Here is a 26,198-nt window from a genome sequence, read left to right as displayed (position 1 = left end):
GATCCGGAATGTCGAAAAACCCCTGTAACGATAGCCCTATTTACTGGTTCTCAAAAGAGTATCATACCACCTCCATTGGATCCGGAATGTCGAAAAACCCTTAGGTACCAAATTTTGAGTCAATCGGACCTTCTGAGACTATTATGAACCTAACTTACCAAAAAATGATGGGTTTTACACTATTGCGACGCAACCTCGCTGAACCAGTTTCCATAAATGGAAACTGTGTTTTCTTATTCCGGGATGAAATTCAAATGCTCATAACTCGCTCATTTTGAGTCCAATCAAGCTCAAATTCAGACACAAACTAGGTCTCGTTGATATCCTAGTTTCGATATATGGCACGCATCTTGCCATGACTCAAAACGAGAGAATTGTTAGAGAGAAGATGAGCTCGAAACATGAAAATTCATATTTTAAAAAGAGGAACATCACATTTTGTGAGAGGTCATAGCTCAAGATCCCGGTGTCGGATCGTCGCAAGTATGGGTCAGATGGGACCGTACTTCGAAGAGCTACAATTTGATATAATTTTCTTTTATGACCAGAGGTCGGCTGACACCGAATTTTGAGGTAAAAAAAGGCATACATTTTCGGTCGCCAGAATCCCATTTTTCGGTGACTTCTCAATATTGGAACGTGATCAAACGGAGACCAAAATGGACGAAATTTATCACAAAATGATCGTGATAGTGTCCCATTCAATTTGTGATCAAAATGAAGTCCCAGATCATCATAGATCGTGCCGGGTCAGTGGTTAAAAAAACAAAGGTTTATGGAACCTGGTCGGATTTTGGATTCTTCTTCAAAACTCGGTTTCAAGATGATCAGAGGGGTATCAAAACATGTGTAATAGTTCAAGCATTGACTCTATGATATTTGATCACTCGAATTGCCACGGTAAACGTCCGAAAAAGCTCTCGGGGCCTAGCAATGGTAAGAGGCCCCTAATGGAGAGATGATTTGTTATTTGTTGAAAAATGCTGAAAGGTATTTTGGTCATTTGGTCTAAATTTTTTTAAATATTTTAATGTATTAGATGTGTATTTTTTTGATAAATTTGGTTGTTTTTTAGCAATCTACCCTTGTTTTGGGTTTGTTTTATATAAGGCGCTTAAGTCTGTTGTAACATTTCTCTTGGAGTCTCTATAAATTTTCAAGTCTTGAGAATTAATGAGAAGAGCTTAAGAATTTTAGTCTTTCTTTTGCTTTGCTTCCAAATTCAAGACTCAAGATGGAAAGAGAGAGAAATATTTCCTAGAGAGAGAAAATACCCCTAACAACCCTACACCCTATACCTTACTCCCTACCTTAACTAGCCTATACCTTACCCTAGTCCGGACACCAAAGTACTTCATACACTATAGTACTCCATACCCTTTAGTAAACCTTTCCCTATTCCATGCACCCTAGTCCCGTACACCATACCTCAAACCAACCCACCTAAGCCATACACCTAGACTTTAAACCTTAGCCTAGACCCACAATGACCAAGACTTCTCTCTCATGTGTATGTAAGGGGACTGACGAAAGTGTACCTAGGCCCATTCTAGGCCCAATCTCTCTCCTCTCTTCTTTCTCTCTTTTTTCTCTATTCTCTCTCTTCTTTCTCTCTTTCTTTTTTTTTCTCTCTCTTCCACCCTCATTCTCTCTCATCTAAAAGTTGCACGAACCCACACCTAGGGCGGGCCCGACTCACCTCTCTGTCCTTTCTTTCCTTTCTCACCCTTTCTCTCCCCCGATTGCATGGGCACCATGGGCGGGTCCAGCTCTCTCTCTCCCCTCCCTTCTATTATCTCTCTCGTCCAATTGCCCGGACCCACACCATAGGCGGGTCCAAATCTCTCCCTCCATTCTCTTCTATTCTCTCTCTCTCTTGTCCAGCAGCCTGGACCCACACCATAAGCAGGTCCAACTCCCTCCCTCCTCTCTCTTCTATTCTCTCCCACTCTCTACCTCACCCTAGAGCCCAGACCCGTACCTAAAGCATGTCCATCTCTCCGCTCTCTACTCTCTCATCTCCCCTAAAGCTCGGACCCGCACCTAAAGCGGGTCCATCTCTTTCTTCCCTACACTCTCATCCTCTCATTCTTCCTTGAATCAATGTGACACAGTGTTCGTAAAATCGAATGAGAACAGTTAATCAGACATGGGCCCGGATGAAGTTTAATCGGCCTAATAGGTAAAGGTTAACCGACTGATTCAACCGTTCTAACCGGACAAGTCCTAGACGGTCAAAAAAGTGTTAAAAAAAATTACTAAAATGTGAAAAGTATATAAAAAATGATTAAAACAAAACACAATCACATGAAGTTGAAAATTAATGTAAAAATAGATTTTAATGAATCGGTTTGTGACTAGGGGTATTTTTAAAATTTTCGAAAAAGGATGGGAAAATATAAAAATGAGTATTAATGACCAAAATAATTTTTAATATTACCATAATATAAATAATATTAAAAAATACATTGCAAACTAAATTCTTTAATTTTGAGAATTTATATATATTTTTTTGAATTTTTTTTTAAAATTTACTGATCGATCACAAAACCACCCAAAACGATCTAACTGGGACGTTAACAGTTAGACAAGCCGGTTTTTTCAACAGTGGTGAGAAGGAACTTCTTTTGTAGGTCCTTGGGCAATCTGTAGTGAGTTCGAAACCCCCGTGGCCTCAGTCGGTTCCCCTTGGGGCGTCATGTTACCGGGTCATAAAAGGGTGCGCCTATAATGGAGGAATCGCCACCCTCGTGGAAGACCCTGAGGCACCCAAGCCCCTTTGCTTTCCGCCCAAGCTTAGGGCAAAGAAGTGACGTTGAAGTTTAGACATAGGGAGGGAGAATCCAAAGGATATTTATTGCTTTTGGTCGTGAGTTAGGCCCGCTCTCTCTTCACTCCAGGGAGTCCCAACAAGGACCCTCCCTTAGCCCGGTATGCTCGAGGTTATTGTAAGAAACTAGAAGTCCATATTAGAAACTAATCATCACTAGAGTCACACACAAAGTCAATAAGACAAAATAAAAAAACATATGATTCATAACATAATAAGTCGTAGCAAAATAAAAACAAAACCCTCTTTCAAATATGATAATACTTTAAAAATATCAAAATCCAAACGATGTCAGTACAAATCTCATCTATAGAGTTGCCAAAAGTTCTCAAAATCTACTACTAAAAGCTCTAAATTCACTCATGAACTATTTGCCTTTGTTTTGGAAAGAAATGAAAAAAATAAAAAATTTATCGATCTTTCGATAAATCACATAAGAGTGGTTTTTGAGAGATTTTTCTCACTTTAAATGTCATGATTTTTCTTTTGGGGGTCTAGAATACCCCCAAAATCCTTTTCCCCCTATTTTAGGGTGAAAATATTACAATTTTTTTCCTCACCGAGGGTTTTTTTCTGCCCGCCTGCTCACAAACTGTCATGGGCCTGACGCCTTGAGACAGGGCGCATAACAGATGCTTGCTGTTCAGAGTCATCGCCAATCTCTCCTTCATCCGAAAGCTCATCAAAGGACCTCCCCATCAAAACGTCATATATTCATTAGCAAACCACTCCAATAGCAAAATCTTCTCCTGAACCTCCAACTCAGCTGAATTAGCTGGGTCCCTAAAATTGTTTTGATCGGCCTCTTGGTCCTTGCCCAAATGCTTTACGACTATCTCCCCAGTCACTATTCTTCAACGAATACCTGTTAATATCCAAATTTTCCCAAACAATTATGGTTTCCATAGCACCCATCTTCAATGCCTTCAGTGTATCATCAACCCCAAATACATATTTGTCTGGGTCTTGGCTAATCTCTTCAAAATACTTACCTAGTAGCTCTTCTCTTGGATAAATTTCACATTGGAGAGGATGTCAGAAGAGAGCTCAATAGCCTGGTTAAACCCACTTTCCCCACCATAAGAGACATCAATCACATTTAGTATCTTGGCTTGGAGTCGGGGGTCGAACATGTCCAACTGGCTAAGCAGTTTTCCTAACATAATTGTGACGTTTCTCCATTCGAAGCCTAGCAAAACGCAAGGGTGATTGTCCTCCTCTTCCATGCTTCTCAGGAAGATCCACTGTGAACTTATGAAGAACTTCTCGGGTGTTGCCACTGAGAGCACCAAACAAAGTGCCATTACCATCCATAACTATGAAACCGAATTTGTCATCAGAATCCAAGAGTTCGTTTAAGGCTTCAGTATGGAACTTATTGTCACAAAGGTAGAAAGAGAACTTATTGTCACAAAGGTAGAAAGAGACTTGAATAAGTATGAAGGGCTCGAAATCAATTGTCACTTACTTCCCTTTCCCATCTTTGGTAACCATTGTTCCTGTGTATAAGACCAGTCCATTATGGGGGACACTGTAATAGAGACTAAGCCTTTGTTGGGCAGAGGTGATGGCACCAAGATGTGATCGCCTGTTAATCGTAGATTCGATTTTCGAGGCAGTACCGAACTCATCACCAAGCATCTTTGTGACAATGGAGATTTCATCACGAGGGGGCATGATGAGAGAGATCATGCTTGTGCCATTGCCCCTTGCAGCCTCTAGGGCCTTGATAGCTTGCTTTATCTTCCATATCTCCATGTTCTTGTCGATTTTGTGGCCGTAAACCATTGTCACTAATGGGAGCCTGAGCAAAGCTGCTGCATAATAAGCACAAGAAGAAGTAAATATAAAAGCAAGTTAGAATTCTAAACATCCTGAAGCAACAGCTCATTTTAGAGAGAAACCACGAGCAAAAATTTATGGCTCGAGAGTAAAATTCTGGAGTATAAAAAACTATAAACGGCCACGAAGAATGTTTCCGAAAAACATAAAACATTTCATAGAGCAACTTCAGGCGTAACATTTGACAATAGCATACATTTTTTTCTTTCAAATTATAAAACAATCCTGATAATTTGCAGTCACAAAACAAACCAACCAAAAACAAGCTCTTTTCTAGAAAAGAGAACCAAAAATATGCTGTTTGGTGTAAAAGAGGACTCCTTTGTAAGGATCAGGTGGACTAGCAATATGTCCCTTATCCCCTGGAGAATCACAAATATGCCACAGTACAACTACAAGACCACCAATTGGGCTCTCCTATCTAGGTCTTGAAAGGTAAATGACTTTGTTGACCTGTCAGGACAATATGACAGGTTAGGTCAAGTCGAGTGTTCGGAAAACTTTGCAAACTCTGTAATCTATACTTGTATTGAGCACATGTACTGTATATTTCCTTATTGTTTAAAGTCAATTATCAGAAATACATCTCCACAGATGAGTAAAATTTCTCTTTTGAAAAAGCATGATTTCTTTTTCCTCATAGTAATCTAACAATTTAATGTTTAGTAGCATGCAAAAGAGGGTTGGTTCAAGGGCTGCCACCTTGTTAATTAATCATGTCTGTTGACAAATAAATTAAAGATCATAAAAAAAACAAACATCCAACTGTTTGACTGTTTTAATGATATTTTGCCTAAAAGCAATCATGTATGTTGTTCTTATACCAATTTGTCTATAATATAGTTGTTTTTTATTTAATGAACACATTGTCTAACATGTGTTTGATATTTAGTTCGTATCACTATTAAGTACTGGCACATTCTTTTTTATTTGAAACACTGTCAAATAATCTTCAAAGTTACAACCAATGTTCGAAAATTCGGCTGCTCGACCGCCTAGGCGAAAAATTTCAAAAAACCGCTTAGGCACTGTCTGGGCGGTGGAATTATGCGGCCTATCTCCGGACAGTGACCTCCCAGTGAGGGTTTGCAGGAGGGCAAAAAAAACCCTCGGCGAGGGTAAAAAAATGTCATTTCCCCCCCCCCTTAAAAAGGGGAGAAAAGGGATTTGGAGGGTATTCTAAACCCCCAAAACAAAAACAGTGGCTTTTAGGGTGAGAAAACACCCCCAAAAAACTAGTCGTTTGTGAATTATCGAAAGATCGATAAAGTTTTGATTTTTGCGATTCCTTCCCAAAACAAAAGCCATATTTGCGATTCTTTCCCAAAACAAAAGCCATAACAAAAGTCATAGTACGTCGGTGTATTTAGAGCTTCTAGGCGTTGATTTTGAGGACTTTTGGCGACCCAAGAGACGAAGTTTGCACCGACATCGATTTGATTTCGATATTTTTAAAGCATTGTCATATTTGAAATAGTTTGATTTTATTTTGCTACAACATATTATGTTGTGAATCATGTATTTTTTCTTTTACAATATATTTACATGTTTGGTTGATGACTTGATGTATTTGTTTTTTGATTTTGCCTTGTTGACTTTGTGTATTGTTTCTAGTCTAGACTTCTAGTTTCCTACAATGATATTTGAGATTTCAAGCATTTTAATGTCTTACAAGTTACAATCTCTTTGAGACTTGTATCCGTAAATCTGTTATCTGATTGTACTATTAGTATTTTCGTCTATGTCACGAGGAGTTTGGGGCTCTAAAATTACCCTAGAAACTCCAAAAGACTTAAAACCATGCCCTAAAAAGTCCCCTGTTTTTTTTATTTGGGATAGGGGGGGGGGGGAGGGGGGGTTCAATTTTGGTGAGGGAACCCTGTCTTTGGGTGGGCGCCTAGGCAGCCGGGTGCCTAGGCACCCAAAACGCTGAGGCGCCCGAATCTGCATTTTCCCTATATATATATATATATATATATATATATATATATGGGATTAGCCCACTAGCTCATATGAACATATGAGCCGAACGTCCCAAATTGATTTTGGACCGATTTGATGATCACGGATGTCCGATAGTATATATATATATATATATATATATATATATATGGGATTAGCCCACTAGCTCATATGAACATATGAGCCGAACGTCCCAAATTGATTTTGGACCGATTTGATGATCACGGATGTCCGATAGTGTTTGAATTTTAGTTTTTTTTCTACAAATCCAAATCACTTGAAATTTTAAGCGTACATTTATCAAAAATAAGTGAATCTTCGAAAAATATCAAAAAAATATTTTACATGAAATAAATTGACCAAAATACCCCCCAAAAAGTTTCAGGGGGTATTTTTATCATTTTGTTTTTCACGAATAATTTTTTTAATATTTTTATTAGGTGCGTCTTAATGAGAAGAACACACACCTAAAATTTCAAGTGATTTGGATTTGTAGAAAAAAAAATTAAAATTTAAGTACTACCGGATATCCGTGATCTTCAGATCGGCCCAGATTCAATCTGGACCATTGGGCTCATATGTTCATATGAGCTAGCGGGCTAATCCCATCTTTTCCCTATATATATATATATATATAAGGTTTGTTTAGAGATAACAACCCTCAAACTACAAAGGTTAAAGTTAGAAGGGGTTGTGATGGGTGTATTTATCAAAAAGATCATTACTTTTTTTGAACAAAATTATCTTAATAGGTAACTCAACCATTAAGCACAGGTAAATTTGAAATTTTTACAAAATACAATGACATTTTAGAAGTTAGTGTCCTGAAATTTTATTTGTAGAGTGCCCTTGTCTTTTAGTAAAAATTTCAACTTTACCCTTTATGGAGATGACAAAAGTACCCCTTGTCTTGTAGTAATATTTACAAAATTGTCCTTACTAAATGATGAAGTTATCACAAAAAGTAACTTTTTTAAAAAAATAGATTACAAAATTAGTAAATCCACCCTTCACAACTCTCTCTATCTTTAAACCTTTGAAATTTGAAGGGCTGCGAAGATGATTATCACATATCCATATATATATATATACACACACACACATTCAGGCTGCATCAGGCCCATCTAGCAGGCCTTAGATTTGGGCGCGAATGTGGCCTCAAAGCTAGCAGGCTGGCCAAGCTTGCTGGCAGCCCTAGGTATAGGTCATTGAAAATACCGGAAGCAAGAAGGAATTTATTTTGCTTTTTTTTTGTTGGGGTGCAATAGTCCACAAACATCTAGTCAAGCCTGCCCTCAATAATGTTATCCCCTACACAAGTACAAAAATTTCACAAGATAGGTTGGCAATTTTCCAGAATTTCCAACTTATCAGTTTTGTTTTATGATGATATAAAATTTATATATCGAGTGGAATGCTTAGTGGAAGCAGCAGTAGAAAATTGATGCTCAATAGCATCAGAAAAAATTATAATATTAGCAGATAATCAATACATGAACAAGATATTCAAATAAGAGCACAACAAATTGTGGAAGAAGAGTCACAGTTATGTGCAGAACATTGACTCAAGAAAGGTAAATAACGAATATATAGTATCTATAATATAAAAACCTAATTAATACAAAGTACATATTCTGAATTCTGGATCCAAAACTATAAATGGAGTCCTTTACATCACAAACAACACCTAATATCAATAAAAAACCTTCAGTAGGCTGTACAGACCATAATTCAAAACCATTTAGGGCCAAAGTCCAATATCCCATACTCAAAAGAAACCCTAGATCCCCAACCAAAAGTTTCAATGCACATTAAAGATCTAGATATATCCTTTTACTGAAACCCCATTTCAATAAAAAGCCTCATATCCCGAATTTCTGAATCTATCTAGACACTAGATTTCAATAGGAACACAATTTCCATAACTTGTAAATCCCAAAACCGATTTAAATAGGAACACAAGAGCCATAATTGTAAATTCAAAAACCAAGATCCTTAATCTGAATAAGAAACATGAAATCCTCGATTCCTAAACAACATAGGACCAAATCCCTGGTACGCAAACCCAACCAGATGCCCAATTCTAATGGGAGCATGAATTTCAAAGCCATAAATCCACAACCATAATTAATTAACTTTAATAAGAGACTTGAATCCTCAATTCCATACGATACAGACCCATCAGATTCCAGTCACAAAATTCAAATCATAAATGACCAATTCCAAATGAAAACCCTAGTTATCATACTAACGGGATCCATGTTTCCCGGAAACCCTAAATCCAATACAAATACCAAATCCTGAATCGAGAAAAAAAACACAGTCCATGATATTCAAACGAACAATCTTAATTAAGAAGCATCAAAACCTAACCACGATGAATATCATAAACCCTATTCATTCAATCGAAGCAATATAGATCCACATGAATTATAAGTCATGATGGACTCAAACCAAAAATCAGAGTATAATTCCATGATTTGTATCCTCAGGCAATAAACTTCTGAAACATAATCAACAACATCAAGAAAAACAAATGCAAGTGAAAATGAAAGGAGATTCGAGATCAAATTCGCGTACAAACTATGGAGCGAAATCTACATAACAAAGATAATCGGAAAAGAAGGCAAGAGGGAGACACAAGTTTACCTGCACTTGCGCGAAGCAGAGAGAGAAAGCTTCCCGCCACCTCAGCGGTAGAGAGAGAAAGCAAGGAAGAAAAGAGAAGAGACTAACGCTACAACAGGAATTCGGAAGATACCGGAAAAGAGAGAAATACAAAACGGATAAGGGTGAGAGATTAACGCTACGTACTTTCCGGCCCTAAACGTGTGGATCCGCACGCGAGCCAAAATGAAGAAGGTCTAACAAACTTTGGAGCCGAGTTTGAAGTGCTTCGTATGATTGAATCTGAATGAATTTCCAATTATTTATCAATGGTCATGGCTATATAAATCAGTAGCGAAGAAATAGCAAACGCCTTGATGATGTTCTTCTTATAGAGAAGATATTAACATCTCTACCTCCAAAATTTGAGCATTCAGTTGTGTCAACAGAAAAAAGCAGAGATCTATATGGCTATGACAACTATTCAAATGTTGCGCTCCTGACAAGATCATGAGCCAAGAGTGCCTCAAAAGCCAAACTATCCCCTTAAACAAGTGACTCACATAAAGGTCTCTCGAAAGGATAAAATAACAGAGGATTCTGGGGAAGAAGACAAAGGTCTCTCCAAAGGATAAAATAAAAGGATTCAGGGGAAGAAGACAAAGAGGTCACAGTCAAGCAAATCAAGGTGAACAAGGGCCCGACATTTCTACAACCAAAAGTGCAAGAGGAGAAATGAGGCATCCAGCACATTAATCCCAATGGCATGGAAGGCCTACATTCATTTTTTAATTGTAAAAAATTTGAGCCTTATGATTCCCAATGTAGATTTAAGAATTCAAATAGAGGAGGAGACCAAGTAAATTATGCAGAAAATTCCGATGGTCCAGTTCCAACCCATTTGATGGCATTCAAAGGAGGTGAAAATAAGGGCAACAATGCATGGTTCCTTGATAGTGGTACAAGAAATCACATGTTTGGAAAGAGAGAGATATTCTTGAAATTAGATGACTCAGTGCTGGTAGGGCAACTTTTTGTGACTCTTCCAAAATTTTAGTAGAAGGGAAGGGGTAAAAAACTAATATGTTTGAAGAATGAGAAGTATGAATTCATTTCCAATGTCTCTAACTTATTAATGCTAGATAAAGTCTCAAACACATTTTGCTTATGTATCAAGTAAACAAAGAAAACTTATCTCTCCTGCAAAATAATGGTTTCTAAAAGCCAGATAATGGCCACTAAAAATTTCAATCCAGAGTGTTATTTAATAGTAGCATTGGTAAAAACCAATTCCTAGTTAAAAGCATCTACTCTCACGTCTAATACAGCTCCAGACACAATTTATGTTAAACATAATATTGGGTAAGAAAGAAGTTCCATTAAAGAAATAATATGTTTTCCTCAAAAAAGATTTACGTTTGTCATGATAGTTTGCACAAAAATTTCTCAAGACCCTTGCTTCTCAATAGGTAAGCTGAGTTTGAACAGGAATCGAAAAACACACCTTCAATTGTGTTTATATGCCCAAAACAAGCAGATTGTAAGCTCAAAACCACATCTTTGCCAAAGAATAATAGCCTGATACAAAATAACTCAGCGTAGCAAAAGAGATAAAAAATGAATGCTATGAACATAGAAAAATCAGTTGGCAGATACACTAGAGAGGTGGGGAATGTGAAACGGTTGGTGAAGTGGTGAAGGAGGAAGTTTCTGCGATTCCAGAGGTGTTGAGGGTGTGCTTGTTGAAAGAGGTTGCAGAGGTGGTGAGAGTGTGATTGTTGAAAGAGGCAGTGAGAAGACTGACTGTTCATGAGAGAAGTGGCTGAAATGTTAAGGAATGGTTTCATGAGAGAAGTGGCTGAAATGTTAAGGAATGGTTGGGAATTACCATGGTTGCACCAATCAACAGCCCTTCTTAACAACCAAGCATAACCAAGCATGTAAATTTTTTTTTGGGTATGATATTTATGTTTTCAATGGATTAAGGAGATCAAAACAATAGTCAGGTAGCATGGGAGCATTTGATAAGCCATACCCACATTTTAAAAAACCAGCAAGAAATTAATTTAAAAAACCAACAACAAATTAATTTAAAAAACCAGCAAGAAATTTCAACATAGAAAATTGTGCTTGTATGCACAACCTATACAGCAACCTATACAACAAACCCAACAACATAACCAGCAAGAAATAAAAATAAAGGGGCAACAAATTTCTAGTTCTTGTATCCACAACCCAGTCAATAAAACACACAACATGACCAGCAAGAAAAAAAAAAAAAAATTCTATAGAGTAAATTGTGCTTGTATACGCAACCAATACAACAAAACCAGAAACATAGCCAGCAAGAAAAACCAGCAAGAAATAATAAAAAAAAAAAAACAACAAATTTCTACACCATAGTAAAAAACGTAGAAACACATAGGACCATAAATAAAATATCAATAAACAACAGAGAGAAAGCACATCAAAATCGAGACCATTGACGGATGAGATAAAAATATTACAGTAACAGAGATGCAACAGACAATAAAACAATGTAACAGAGAATATTCAAATGAAATTCGCAACAGACAATGTAAGAAGAGAATATACAAACAAAATTCAAAACAAAGAACTAACAACAACCTCGTACGAACCAAAGTCCAACAACAACAAACCAAATAATTCACGAAAGAACATTCAAATTAGCATCAAATGATAAGCAAAATATATAGAAATCATAATGCTGCCACTATACTCAGCAAGAAATAAAAAAGACAAAAACAGAAAAATACAACAAAGAAACCCATACCCACAATTTTCTAGAGAGCAATTTGATCAGCTATACTCAATAAAATAAGCCAAACATAAAAATAAAAAAAGCAACAAATTTTCATAGGGGAATCATAGGAAAAATATTTGCATTGGTAATAAACAAATCAGAATCAAAACCAGTTAACAAATCTCTAAACCAGCAAAAAAAAATACAAGAACACTAGCCAAAAAAATAAGTAACCTTACCTTGTTGAAGAAAACGAAAGCTTGCAAATGGATCCTCGCTTGAGGGTCTGTGAGAGAAGTTGCAGAGGGTTGAGAGATAGAGGGGCAGGGCTTATTTTCGTTTTACAAAGATAATTGATAAGGATAAAGGTCCCCAGAGAGAAACGAGAGGATAAGGGGCTCTACGGTTTAGGTATAGATCCCTTCAAATCTTTCCTATTTTATTGGTTCTTAAGATTTTTGTGTTTTTTTGATAAAATTGACATTGCATCTGTACTATACGCTTACTACATTTATTAAGCCAAGAATTAACGAGGCGGAGAGGGATAGAATATGACCAGAATAACTAAATTAAAGATAGAAAAATAAAATGAGTATGCACAAAAGAGGCATCTCCATGTTTTTTCCATATCTCTAAGTTGTTTACATATCTTGATTAAAGAGTGAGAGAGAGATATTATTTTCATATCTTAATTTGAAAAGAGAGAATATACACAAAAGAGAGATAATGAAAGATTTTAAAAGAGATTTTGAAGAGAAAGCATAAGTGCAAGAGAGAGAATAAGAGATTTTTTAATAGGATGAGAGTCAAGAAAGAAAGAATCTCTTAATAGAAGTTTTTAGGAAATCAAAATTTTAATAGAATTTATTTGAGAGAGGATGCACAAGAGAGAGAGAATGAGATATTTGAAGAGAGATTTTGAGAAAGAGAGAGAATATGTGCAAGAAAGAGAATGCAATATTTTAGAAGAGATTTTGAGAAAGAGAGAGAATATGTGCAAGAGATTTCGAATGAGAGATTTTAAAGAGAATGAGAGAGAATATAGGAATCTATTTTATAGGATAATTAAATTTAAGAGAGAGAGGGTACATACAAGAGTGATGAGATATGAGAGAGAGTACATACAAGAGAGAGATGAGAGAGAGAATGGGTACCAACAAGAGAGAGATCTACGCACCGATTTTATAAGATAACTAAATTTGAGAGAGAGAGAAAAGATCTCAACATTGTCTTGAGTACACTGAGAGAGAGAGAGAGAGATATTTTCTAATTTTCATGTCAATGTTTATCTCAATATTGTTTCCACATCTTAATTTGAGAGAGATCAACATTGTTTCCGTATTTGAATAAGAGATTTCCATATCCATCCTTCTCTCAACATTGTTTACATATCTTAACTAGAGAGACAATGTATGCACAAGAGAAAGATTTCTAGATCCATCTTTATCTCAAGGGTGTGGTTTAAGGTTGCAACTTTAAACAATCTAATTAAGGTGCACTTCTAAATTTTATGGTAACATGTAATTTTGGTGTTAAAAATTATTAAGATTAATTGAAAATCTATTTTCATATTTAACTATAAAATTTTAACCTTTAAAAATGGTTAAAATCAAGTAGATCTAGAAATATATTAAAATCTTGAAAATGGATCATCTAAATAATGTGTTGCAAGATGCACCATTTTTGTGACTCAAAATCTGTTTTTTTGTTCATATTCATTCATCTCAATGTCAAAATGATCAATTATAGGGATTTTCAACATTAAAATAACCTTTTTTTTATAGAATTTTGAGGTGCATTTGTCATTCTAAAATTTAAGGTTGCAACCTTATATAATTTTTCCTTATCTCAATATTGTCTCTTCTTTTTTTTCAAACCTCTTGAAATTGATACCAATTAGACTGTACCTTTTTCCCTTATTTTTATATCCAAGGCTGTATGGTGAGAGAGAGAAAGAGGGGGCAAAGAGAGGGCGTTAGGGAGAGGGGGGAGGAGGACATGAGAGAGAGGAAAGAGTTTTGAAAGAATGTGAGGCTACATGGAGAGAAAGAGAGAGGAGGGAAGGCATGAGAGAGGGAGTAGAGAAGAGAGAGAAAGGAGGGGAAGGTGTAAGAGAGAGAGAGAGTAAGGGGGAGAAGGATGTGAGAGAATGAGGTAAAGAAAGATAGAGAGAGGACGGTAGAAGAGAGAAAGGGGCAGGCGTGAGAGAGGGGGTAAGCGAGAGTGTGTAAAAGGAGGAGAGAGAGGATGTGAGAGAGGACAGAAAGAGGGGGGAGGGGGATAGAGAGATGAGGTATTGAGAGATTGAGGTTGATTTGAGAAAAAAAAATTTCTTAATTCTTCACCTTCTCTTAAATTGCTTTCAACTTTTTATATAATTTAATAATAATATCTTATAATTATTTAATAAGATATTGTTTGTTAAATTTTGTTGATTTAATGCATCAATTTTTTACCAAATTTTATTGATTCGAATTCACTTTTGTATGTTGCTTTGTAATTATTTTGTTTGTTTTTTTAGATATTTATCTTAAAAGTTCACATAAATCTAATTATATATCCTCCTAATATTAGCTTTTTTTGTTATAAAATAACAAATGTGAAATGCAACAAAATTTAGATTCACTTTGGGATGTTGCTTTATAAATATTTTTATTTGCTTTTTAAGCTTTTATTTTAGAAGTTCACATAAATCTAATTGTGTCTCCTCCTAACATATCAGTAATAACGGAAAGTATTCGGTATTTTGGTAATAACAGAACTAAAATGGATATTTACATAATTTTCCCTTGATTTTATCATCTTCTCTTATCTTCCTTCTTATATATATATTTTATTTGTATCATGTAGGTCGGTAACTTAGAGTAATTGAGGAGATCTCTCATTCTCTCCAACCAATATTTAAATGATATATGCATATTTTTTTAATTTTATCGTATGGATTTTATATTTTTAGTTTCTAATTATTAGAAAGCTAATTGATTGAATTTATTTTAGATTTTTATTCAAATTTATGGTGAAACACTTATACATTTTATATTTTTAGTTTCTCATTATTAGAAAGCTAATTGATTGAATTTATTTTATATTTGTGTTCAAATTTATGGTGAAACACTTATGCATGTAAGCTAAACCATTTTTTTTTTGGTCAGTAATATTTATTTTTCTTCTTTTTCAATATCATTAAAAATTTAAGAAATGATTTCATTTCTTTTTCTTTGGCTTTCTCCTACATGTAATAGGCATGCTTGGATGCTAAGATCATTTGATTTCATTTCTTTTTCTTTCTTTGGCTTTCTCCTGCATGTAAAAGACATGCTTGGAAATCTAAGAACTTTAGATTCTTTCAGTAGATATGTATATAAATTTTATTGCAAATTTTTTATATTTTTATGTATGTAAGTCTAACCTTTTTTTTATTTTTAATCAAGGACATTTTTTTGTTTCCTTTCCATTTTCAAAAAAAAGTATTACTTTTAAATGCTCCATAAAAGATATGTACGTTATTTTACAAATATTTATGATTCTTAAAAAATTATTTATTATGGTTTTCTATAATTTTATTAAGAAAATTATAACAAATATTTTTTAATTAAGTTATTTGCGAAATAATTTTTGAGATTCGTTGTTTTAAGTACGAATTAGTTTTTGAGATTGTTTGTGGATGGAATTTGATGCCGAGTATTTTTGGAAGCTGTCCAATTGATGGGACAGAGGGGAAAAGGAAGGATGAAGTGGGAGAGGGCGGGAGGGGAAGGCGAGGAGAGACTCGAGGAGTCGGAAGGATGCGAAGAGGGAAAGGCGAGGAGTCGGAATGATGCGAAGAGGGGAAGGCGAGGAGTCGGAATGATGCGAAGAGGGGAAGGCGAGGAGCCGGAATGATGCGAAGAGGGGAAGGCAATGATACGCTCAAGGAGTCGGAAGGATGCGAAGAGGGGAAGGCGAGGAGTCGGAATGATGCGAAGCAGGTAAGCCGATGAGAGACTCGAGGAGTCGGAAGGATGCGAAGAGGGGAAGCTGTCAGGAAAACGGAGCCTAGAGGGCGAAAAAACATCGAATATTACGAAAGATATTCAGAGAGAGTGGAGCATTCATGATAATACAATAAGATACTCTGATTATAGTCATAAATATAAAATTAGCATTGTTGTTAATTGCGACAATAATAGAACTACCACTAATAGTAAATAATATGACAAGTATAATTATTGAAACAATTAATAATGATATTCATAACTCATATAATTTTAAGAATATTTATTGATAGTTAATAAAGTACACCACATGTTTTTTACAATTTTAAATATTTAATAAATAACTTCATTGTCTTGGCTACAAGAAAGAAAATTTTCTCCATTTATTTTTCTAAAAAGCTTTCAAGATTTTATAATACTGAGTACGAAGATCAATGATTTAAATTGTGCTTAAAACTAATTTTTAGTTTCCTAATAGAAATTTTTAAAAAAATTAAAAATTATGCCTATTGATGTATTGTTTCCTAGATGAGCTTGATATCTAAACCCATTTTATTAAGATTTTTATGAAGATCAATTTACATATTTGGATTTCTTTCCAATTTATTGGGGTTTCAAGAAAATCAAATATTATGAAAGATGTTTAGCGATTGTAATGTCCTAAGTGTTGCAACATTCTCCTTGGTCTTGCAACAATCATGTCATCGACATATAATAATAAGATAATAAAATTTATATCACCATAGCCATAATCAAAACAACTCTAATAGTGGACATGCGCACAACAGGAGAAAAATCATCAAAATCAATATCTGATTTCTAAGCATATTCTTTTACAACCAATCGAGCTATGTACCTTCAAACAACATTATCAAGACCTTTCTTCTTATTGAAGACCCACCTACAACCAATTGTCTTTCGCTTCTCTAGTAGTTTGACGAGATCTCATGTTTTTTTTTTTTGCAGGTTCTCCATCTCTTCTTCCATATATGCTCTCCATTGACCGGCTTCATCAACCTCACATGCCCCACAAAAAAAAACTGGCTCACCCTCCTCTGTTAGGCAAGCATATGACAAGACATAGTCGTTAAGCTTCACATGAGCCTTTTTAAGTCTATCTTATATTCTTAATTCAAGATCACCTAAATATTCTTCAAGCTTTTGGACAATTTCAGGTTCTTGGTCCTAACCACCATCTCGCTAATTCTCATGGGTGCATTTCACCTTAACTGTTTTTGCATCTAGCTCATCTTTTTTTTTCTGCATGGAATTTTCATTGAAAGTAACATCTCAACTAACTATAACCTTGTGGTCAGTAGGATCCCACAATATGTACCCCCCTTGTACCATCAACATAGCCAAGAAAAATACATTTCTTGGCTGTTTTATCCAACTTAGTTCGTTTCTCTTTTGGAATCAAATAATATTGCATCACAAAAAAAATCGTGATGGGTTCCACTCCTATCGCTTTTTCTCTTTATCTCTCCCCTCTCTCCTCATTTTCTCTCTCATCTGTCCTTGTTTTCTCTCTCTCTCTTTTTTATGCCTTACAACGGTTATTGCTACGCAATGGAATGATTTTAAGAAAGGGAAAGCTTTCTACATATTACTGGGTAGATTTGTATGTACCAACCCTATGCAGTTGTTAGATCTACATGGATGGTTGAGATGACTCTAATCACAATGTCATGCCCAAAGACTATTTTATTTTTAATTTTACTTTACAAACTATATTGACACCAAATTTGGGGTGTCCAATACTCTCATAAGCTCGTACCTACAAAAATATTAAGAAAATATTTTTGGGATAATAAAATGAGCAAAATACCTATGAAAATTTCAAGGTCAGTTTGTCATTTATTTTTCATGAAGATATTGTTTAATAACTTTTTAAGCTGCACTCCATTTAGATGATCACGCTCACTAACTTTCATGCCTATTTGATTTGTACAAAAAAATTAAAGTAAAATGCTCTGATCTAGATCAAAGGATAAAGCTATATTGTGATATTATTGTTGAAGGTAACCCAACCATTCATTAGGATCTAACGGTTTGGCGAGGGTGACATATATAAATTCTCTATTCCTTGTAGCATATATAAAGCTTTCTTTAATAAAGGGATAATTGTTGGGTTTATGTGGCCTTTAAAGGCTTTATGAGTGTGTAATAAAAAACATTTATTATAGTGGAGCATAAACTCAGTGGGATTATGGTCCCTCTGGGACCATACTAAGCAAATAATATTTGTTGATATCGGACTGTGCTTGACGATCTAGGCCAGTCGGTTGAAAAAACCCAAGGTACCTGGGCATAGAGAATAAACCAAGAAGGGTTCTGGGTTATCCCTTGATGAGGTCAGAGCTTATGCTTGGATGAGTAAATCGAGGGACTGTATGATCCTTGTGTGTGATGGTAGGCTTACAAAGACGGGGGCCAAAACCTCATTCATGATCCATCACATGGCATGCATATCGATAGATCGTTCGTGAAAGCCAGATGTCCACCTTTAGGTGAAGCGTATGCATGTGCGAGAGACCCCTATGCACCATAAAGCTGTGGTCACATTAGGTCGTGGTGACCTTGACTCGTCTCTAAGGGAGGACCTGTAATCCATAGATTGAGATTGCGACCCCTTGGCTCATCAGCCAGACTTTAGTGACCCGCTAATGAGCCCCTGCTTAGACTATGGGTCATGAAAAACACTGGATCGGTTCGATAAAGTAAGTATGGTCTGTAGTCCACAGTTGAAGGTGGAGTGCCTCATGATTGCTGATGGAATTCCTGAACCATATGGATCAATTTTCCATCATATTAATTTAATTGTATTCATTTTATTATAGATATTATTTTAGATTTATTATTTGAATTTTTATGAGTCTTTTAGTATTTTATTTTTAATTTTTTGGACTTATAAAAGTGAAGGTATTCATTTTACAAAGTTATAAAAATTCAAAATAAAGTTTTAAAATTATTTTTTTAATTTTAAAATTTTTATAAAATCTCATGGGGGCCTATAGTGCACATGGGCTCGCCATGTGACAAAAGTTGGGGCCTACATGTGCCACATATGGGTGGCACGCGCCACCCCTTTGAATCCCTTTTTGGTTGCTTTGTGATAAGTTTTAAAATTTTGGAAAGTGTATCTTATGACATGTGGTCAATTTGTAATATAGTAAATATTGACCATATCTTATCTAAATGAGATAGCATATATTCACTTGATATTATTTGATATATTTTTATGAAATATATGAGATGAATTATACAATTTTATGGAATACATGATATTTTAATAGATTTAATTTATTTAAATATATTGATGGGAAAATGGTTTAAGCAAAGGGGAATAATGGTCCTTGCACCTTCTATAATATTGATAACCCATTATGGAATGAATGACTCAGATATCTTACCCTACAAGTCACTATGATCAACGGTCCATATTCAATCTAAAAAAAGATGCAAATTATGATAAACTCTAACAAATCCTAAACCTAACTTTGCACTATAAATAAGGGTGTACCCTCCCCTATTCTCAACATCTTCTCTATCCTGCAACTCTCTCTCTCTCATCTCTCTCCTAGAGGGGCATGTTCCACTCTCTCTCCTCAGGGTTTTTCTCTTTAACCCTGTCTCTCTCTTAAAACCTATAGGGGACACGCCCCAACCCTAGGCCTCCTACTCTTTTTCTCTCTTGACCTAAAGATACTAAGGATTGAGGAATTAGGGTTAAGCTCAAATTATTTTGGGATTAGGCTTTTGTAGAGATTTAAGGATGCTTATTTAGTTTGTCCGAAATTAGTTTTCTTGGTTCGAGATTGAAGCTAGACCATTGATCTCACGTCATCGGATGTTGGTGATTCTGTGTGGGATATAATAAGCCCGGTTGAGGTAATTTCCGACTTCTTCTTTTATTTCATGCAAATTTACTACACCCCATAAAGAGTCACAACCATCTGATGGCGCGAGATCGACGATCTTGCTTCAATCTCAAACCAGGAAAGCAAGTTTAGGCCAAGCCACACCAATGAAACATGAACCCCTTTGATCACAAACTCAAATCTTCTGTGAATTCCTTTAGCAACCTAGTTTGAGAGAGATGGATTCTCTTTTTGCTAAACCCTAAAACCCTTAGCCATAAATCCATAGTTAAGAGATAAAAGAGAAAAGAACTCCATAACGTAAACCCTTAAGTTCTTTTACAATGTGGGAAAGAGAAAGAAACTTTTCTTAAGACAGACAGAGAGAGAGAAATTCTAAGTGGGATATGAGAGAGAAATATAGAATTAGGTACAAGAAATAAGGTGGATAGAGATTTTGGATAGAGACAATCCCTTTTATATGCTTGAATAGGTTTTCTTTAGCTTGCATCTTCTTGTGAGACTGAACATAGACCATCGATCAAGGGTGACTTGTGGGGTAAGAGATCTGAGTCATCTATTCCATAAATAGGCCATCAACATTATGGAAGGTGCATGAACTTTTATCCCATTTTCTAAACCATTTTCCCATCAATAGAAATTAAATTAAATTAATTTTAATTAAATATTGTGTATTCTATAAAATAACACATCTCTACACATTTTCCATAAAATCTATCAAAGATATATCAAGTCAATATCTACTTCCATATTAAGTTAATATATGGTCAATACATACTCAATCCATAATTTGACCACATGTCACAATTTAAAGTTACATGGTCCACAAAACAAAAGTTTCCATAAAATAGAAAGTAGTAAGAGATGGGGCTTGCCACCTATGGGAGGCACATGTGGGTCCCACCTTCTAGAAACATGGTGGGGCCATGTATACAATGGGCCTCCCATGATTTTTTTTTTTATGCATTTAAAATTAACAAAATAATTTTTAGTGAATATTAAAACATTGTAAATTCAATATCTTAATTTTATAAATCCAAAAATTATAAATAAAATATCCAAAGGTTCATAAAAATTCAAATAATAATTTTAAAATAATCATTATGGATTAAAGTCAGAAAAGCAAAGTGTGTGGGTTGCTCTTATCGGCTTTATGTACGGTTCGTTCGTTGCAGAGTAGAGCAGTTCTTACTTGATGTACGGTATGCTCTGTTATTCGAGCTCCCTTTCAATTTGATGGGAAATGGATCCATATGGTTTAGGAATCAAATCAACAATCATGGGGCATTCCACTTTCAACTGTGGACTACGGACCACACTTGCTTTATCAGACCGATCCAGTGTCTCCCATGATCCACAGTCCAAGCAGGGGCACATTAGTGGGTCACTAAGTGTGGTCGATGAGCCAAGGGGTCGCAATCCTAGTCGGTGAATTACAAGTCCTCCCTTAGAGATGAGCCTTAAAGATGAGTCCAGGTCACTAAGACCTGATGTGACCACATCTCTATGGTGCATACGGGGATCTCTCGAACATGCATACGCTTCACCCTAAAAGGTGGATTTCTGGATTTTCTAAACGATCTATCGATATGCATGCCGTGTGATGATACATGGATGAGGTTTTGGCCCCCGCCTATGTAGGCCACCATCACACACAAGGGCCACACAGTCCATCGGCTCACTCATCGGAGCATGTTTTTTGACCTCATCAAGGGCTAACCCATGAATCCTCATCGGTTTGTTTTTCATGCCCAAGTAACATGGGCTTTTCCCAACCGATTGGCCTAGATTGTCAAGCATAGTCTGATATCTGCAAACATCGTTTGCATGGTATGGTCCACGAGCGACCACACTCCTATTAAGTTCATGTTCTATTATATCATTTCATTTTACAAGCACTCATAAAGCCCTTAAAAGTTACACACACCCGACATCGATATTGTGTTCAAAATGCCATTTTTTAGGGTGAAGAAATTAAAGACATCGAGATGGGATTTGGATCTGGATCTGAATAGTAGCTCAATTGTTTCTTGAACATTTACTCGATGAGAGGTTGATATTTGTTCATTTGTTAAATAATAATATGGTTTAAATAACAAAAAGGTAAAGAAAATAATTGAAACTTTACGTTAAATTAATTTGAGATACTTATTTTCTTTATTGGTAAATACGTTTTTATTTTTAATTTTAGTCATAGGCCATTCGTACTAATACATACTCTGCTAACATGGAGAAGACCATTCTTACTTGGTCCATTCAAACTCGTTCTAAAGTAAAGAGTACTACAACTCCATAGTTAGTGAAGGAAAAGCTTTCTATGCTTTCCCTACAGCATACAAGTTCTATCCTCCCCTTTATCCAACCGTTCATTCTGAATGGAAGGCTAAGATTGCGCCAAAAACAATGTCACATCTCTACACTATTTTATTTTTAATTTTCTTCTATAAAATATTTTAATACCAAATTCTGGACGTCCATTTCTCTATTAAATTCGCACTAGGGAAAAATATAGAAAAATATTTTCAATAAAATAAAATAACTAAAATACCCTTGAAAGTTTCAAGGGGTATTTTGGTCATTATATTTTATCAAAAAATTATTTTTAATAGTTTTTATAGGTGCGCGGCCCAATGATAAGATGACACATACCAAATTTCATATTCATACAATTTGTATACAAAAACATTAAAAATAAAATACTTTGAGATGTCGGATCTAAGATCAAACGGTGAGTGGCGCTCTTGATCAAAATTGGATGGTTGGATGGTAGGGGGAGGATAGAACTTCTATGCTGTAGGGGAAGCATAGAAACCTTTTCCGTTAGTGAATATGCGATCCACCGTGATATATCCGAGTCCACTCAGACTCGGGCGAATAACTCAACCTTGCACTATGGGTGAGGCTGAGTTTCCATGAGTTGGAGCACAATTCGGGGACATAAAAAAAATTTAATTTTTTTTATTTTTTAAAAAATAGAAGATTGTTCATAATCTTCTTTTATGCGATTTGAATGCATTTAGTTAAGATTGGTGAGTTTTTTTTTTTTTTGTCATATTTTGTCATAATCATTATTTTTATATTTTTCTCAATTTTTTTTAAATATCTCAACTTGTAAATCGGTTTTTTCAAATCTATTTTTTCTCTACAATTTTAAGTTTGTTTTAACTTTTTTTAGTTGTTCTAGGATTAAATTATTGTTACCATATGTTTATTAATTTTAAATAATTTTTTTTAAAAATAAAATTCAGGCCAAAAGGCTATGTGGTGGACTCAATCGAGGTACTCAGCTTGGCCAAGGGACAAATATATTGGCCAAGTCGATTCTATGTACACTGATGATATTGATCATTTCTTCCCTTACCTACAATTGATTACTTGCAGAGGCTGTTTCTCCTGCACTTTTTTTTTGTTAAAGTTAACTTTATTTCCTATCAATCTTCTTGAAACATGTGAAATGAATAAACAAAAGGTATTATCTACAAAGAGATCATTTATCAATTGTACCTGGAGGTCACAATCATTCTCACTCATTAGCTATCAAATTGGATGGTTTGGGGTGAGTCATAGAGTCTGGATTTTTTTTTTTAGAATTTTGTTTCTATTCCATGACACTTTTACAACAACCCATTTTGAAATTTAAAGAACAAAAATACTTGTGACCTCATATACAAAAGATAAAGGGAAAAGTTTATATAGATCCGATACTCTAAACAATCAAATTAGAGCCTACCTCAAAAATTTCACTAGAAGAGGTTGTTTTGATGCCCAAATATCCTCAAAGTGATCTGGACATCAAGATATATGGACATGAAAAAAAATATCGATTTCAAGTTGTGGAAAAAGTATATTTTGTAACGCATTTTTTGACCGTCAATTTTTAAGATTTTCAAGTTTTCATAGATTTGCTTATCGATACTTATTTTGAGCTTTAAACTTTATAAATAAAGATAAAAATATATTTTAAGGTTATCATAAAGATTTCCGGTATTGAAACCACATTTCTCGACACTATTTTAAGGTAGGCTCTAATTTGATTGTTTAGAGCCTAGGCTCTATACAAACCGCACCCAAAAATAAATGGTCACCTTGTAAACAATCCCTAAACAAAATATTAATAAGAATATACATTTGCATGAGGCTTTTTCTCCAGAGCTGTCCTACATTGCCACTTTAACACCAACTACCAAATTGTACTTCACTTGAAGTGTTGAAGAATTGTCTTTATCCCTAGAAAATTTAGGTAGGTATCTCAACAATATCATTTAAAACTCAAACCCTGTATACTAGGATGACGTCAAAACCCCCAACTCAAGAAAATTTGAGAGATTTTTTTTTTTTTTTAAATAGAAAATTTTGGGTTTCAAATTTTAACATGAGGCCAGATACACAGAGAGCACACATGCTACTACATAAGCCAAATTTTATTTTGGTCTAAACCTTAAGCTTCATCATCATCGTTAGAGCCTTTTTCCAACAAATTGGGGTCACATACACTTGCTCTATTAAAGGTTGTACCATCAGTGAAGCCATAAACTCCTAAATTTTATAATTAAAAAAATTTGGCCCAAACATAAATTTTTCATAATACAATTATTAATGAAAAAAATTGACTTGCTACAAATTGAATTTTATTCATTGCTCCACACGTCTTACAAAATAAAACTAATCGAAAATGATTACTATGGAAAGATATAGAAAGAAAATAGGGAAAATATCTCCATAGATCCTATTTTTAAGTTTCATTTCTCTATAAACTCAAGGCTTTAAAACCTATCTAGCTTCATAAAGATTCTATTTATTATTTCTTCAAGCCCCCTAAACCAACTTTATCTTATTTTTTAGCCCAAACAAATTTTACAAAAACATCATTTTTAAACCCCTCTCTCTCTCTCCATGTTTTTGCTCTTTCTCTCTCCAATCTCCCAAACCCCCGTCTCTCTCTTCCTCCCCCATGTCTCTCTCACTGGTCCCCCAACTCTCTCTCTCCCCGTGAGAGAAGCACGTGAAGATAGAGAAAGAAGAGAGAAAGCTAGGTTTTTTTAGTGAGGTTTTTTTTCAAATTTGTTTAAGCTAAAAAGTTAAGGTAAAAATAGGTAAACATAGTTTAATGGGTTAGAAGATATAAAAGATGAAATCTCAATGTTGTAAGATAGGTTTGAAAATTTTGGATCTATGGAAAAATAAAATTTAAAAATTGGTTCTGCAGAGATATTTTCTAAAAAAAAATACTCAGATTTCTATAATTGGGACACAAGATATAAACGTTACATGCAAGCACAAAGTAGAGTATCGGTATAATTAATCAATTCTTAGTAACAATCCTGAATACGAAATAGTATTCTTAATTTGAATAAGTGTTTTCTAGTCTAGTAAAAACCGGTTAGACTTGGGTCGAATATATTGGATTAGAATTAAAAAATAAATAATAATAAGAATTGAAAAATATAAAATATATATAAAAAAAAAAAAGTTGCCAAGCTTTAATTGATTGGTGTACCGGTAAAAACGGACCGATAGGATTGGCCCAAATCAATCAAACATAGGTTTTCATTGATTTATTATTGAACAAGCTTTTTTATTTTGAACTGAACCAACCAAGACACAAGTACGTAGATTTTAAAATTAAGGGCAAATGTCGTTTTTTGGTATATTAACGCACATGAAAATTACGCGCGCGCGCGCACACTCACATCCACACTATGCAGTGACTCGTTAGAAGGCCCTAATGAATAATCAATTTACTCTTCTCCAGTAGACTAAAGTAACCTTAAATTAAGCATAGGTATGTTACGTAGAACTTATCACTCAATGATGCCTTTTCTATAGAATCATGTCAACATCTCCATGACTTCTTCCAAAGGAGATTTGAGAAATCCTATGGTTCTCTTTGCTTTATTTCTATTGCTTATAGTATATATAAATAGTGATATGGAGCACAAACCTTTGTCACTCATGATATTATTGTATTCTTATTCCATACCATAAAGTAAAGTTGTGGCACCCACTTCCTTGCTTGAGTGAAAAGAATGCTCCTGCTTCCGTAACATTCCATCCTCATGATGAAGGCCATATTTTTGTGGAAGTGACAAAAATACCCTTCTATTCATTGACTTTATATATATATATATATATATATATATATATATATATATATATATATATATATATATATATAATAAAAAAAAATAGAACGAGTGTGTTAAAACCAAATAACTGAAGTTATTTGCTTTGATTTTGACTGGCCATAAAAGTTCCCAGAAAAATAAGTGAAAGAGGAAATTCATCATAAGCCACTAGCTAACATTTTATTTATTTATTTTTATTTTATTTAAAAAATC

At 34.8% G+C, this 26,198-nt stretch overlaps 1 pseudogene across 1 annotated transcript; it reads right to left on the bottom strand.

The window, feature by feature from the left end:
• Positions 1 to 3,394: 3,394 nt before the first annotated feature.
• Positions 3,395 to 12,418, bottom strand: LOC18435383 (eukaryotic peptide chain release factor subunit 1-3 pseudogene; annotated as a pseudogene). Its single transcript, XR_016045968.1, has 2 exons — positions 12,245 to 12,418; positions 3,395 to 4,644 (listed from the first exon to the last, which is right to left on the bottom strand). The product of XR_016045968.1 is annotated as a eukaryotic peptide chain release factor subunit 1-3 pseudogene (transcript).
• Between the last annotated feature and the right edge of the window lie 13,780 nt (positions 12,419 to 26,198).

The sequence above is a fragment of the Amborella trichopoda genome, chromosome 12 (genome assembly GCF_054954075.1).
Source record: "Amborella trichopoda isolate Santa Cruz 75 chromosome 12, AtrichopodaSantaCruz75HAP2 v2.0, whole genome shotgun sequence".
In the NCBI taxonomy this organism is placed as follows: Eukaryota; Viridiplantae; Streptophyta; class Magnoliopsida; order Amborellales; family Amborellaceae; genus Amborella; species Amborella trichopoda.
This window is presented reverse-complemented; position numbering and strand designations above follow the sequence as displayed.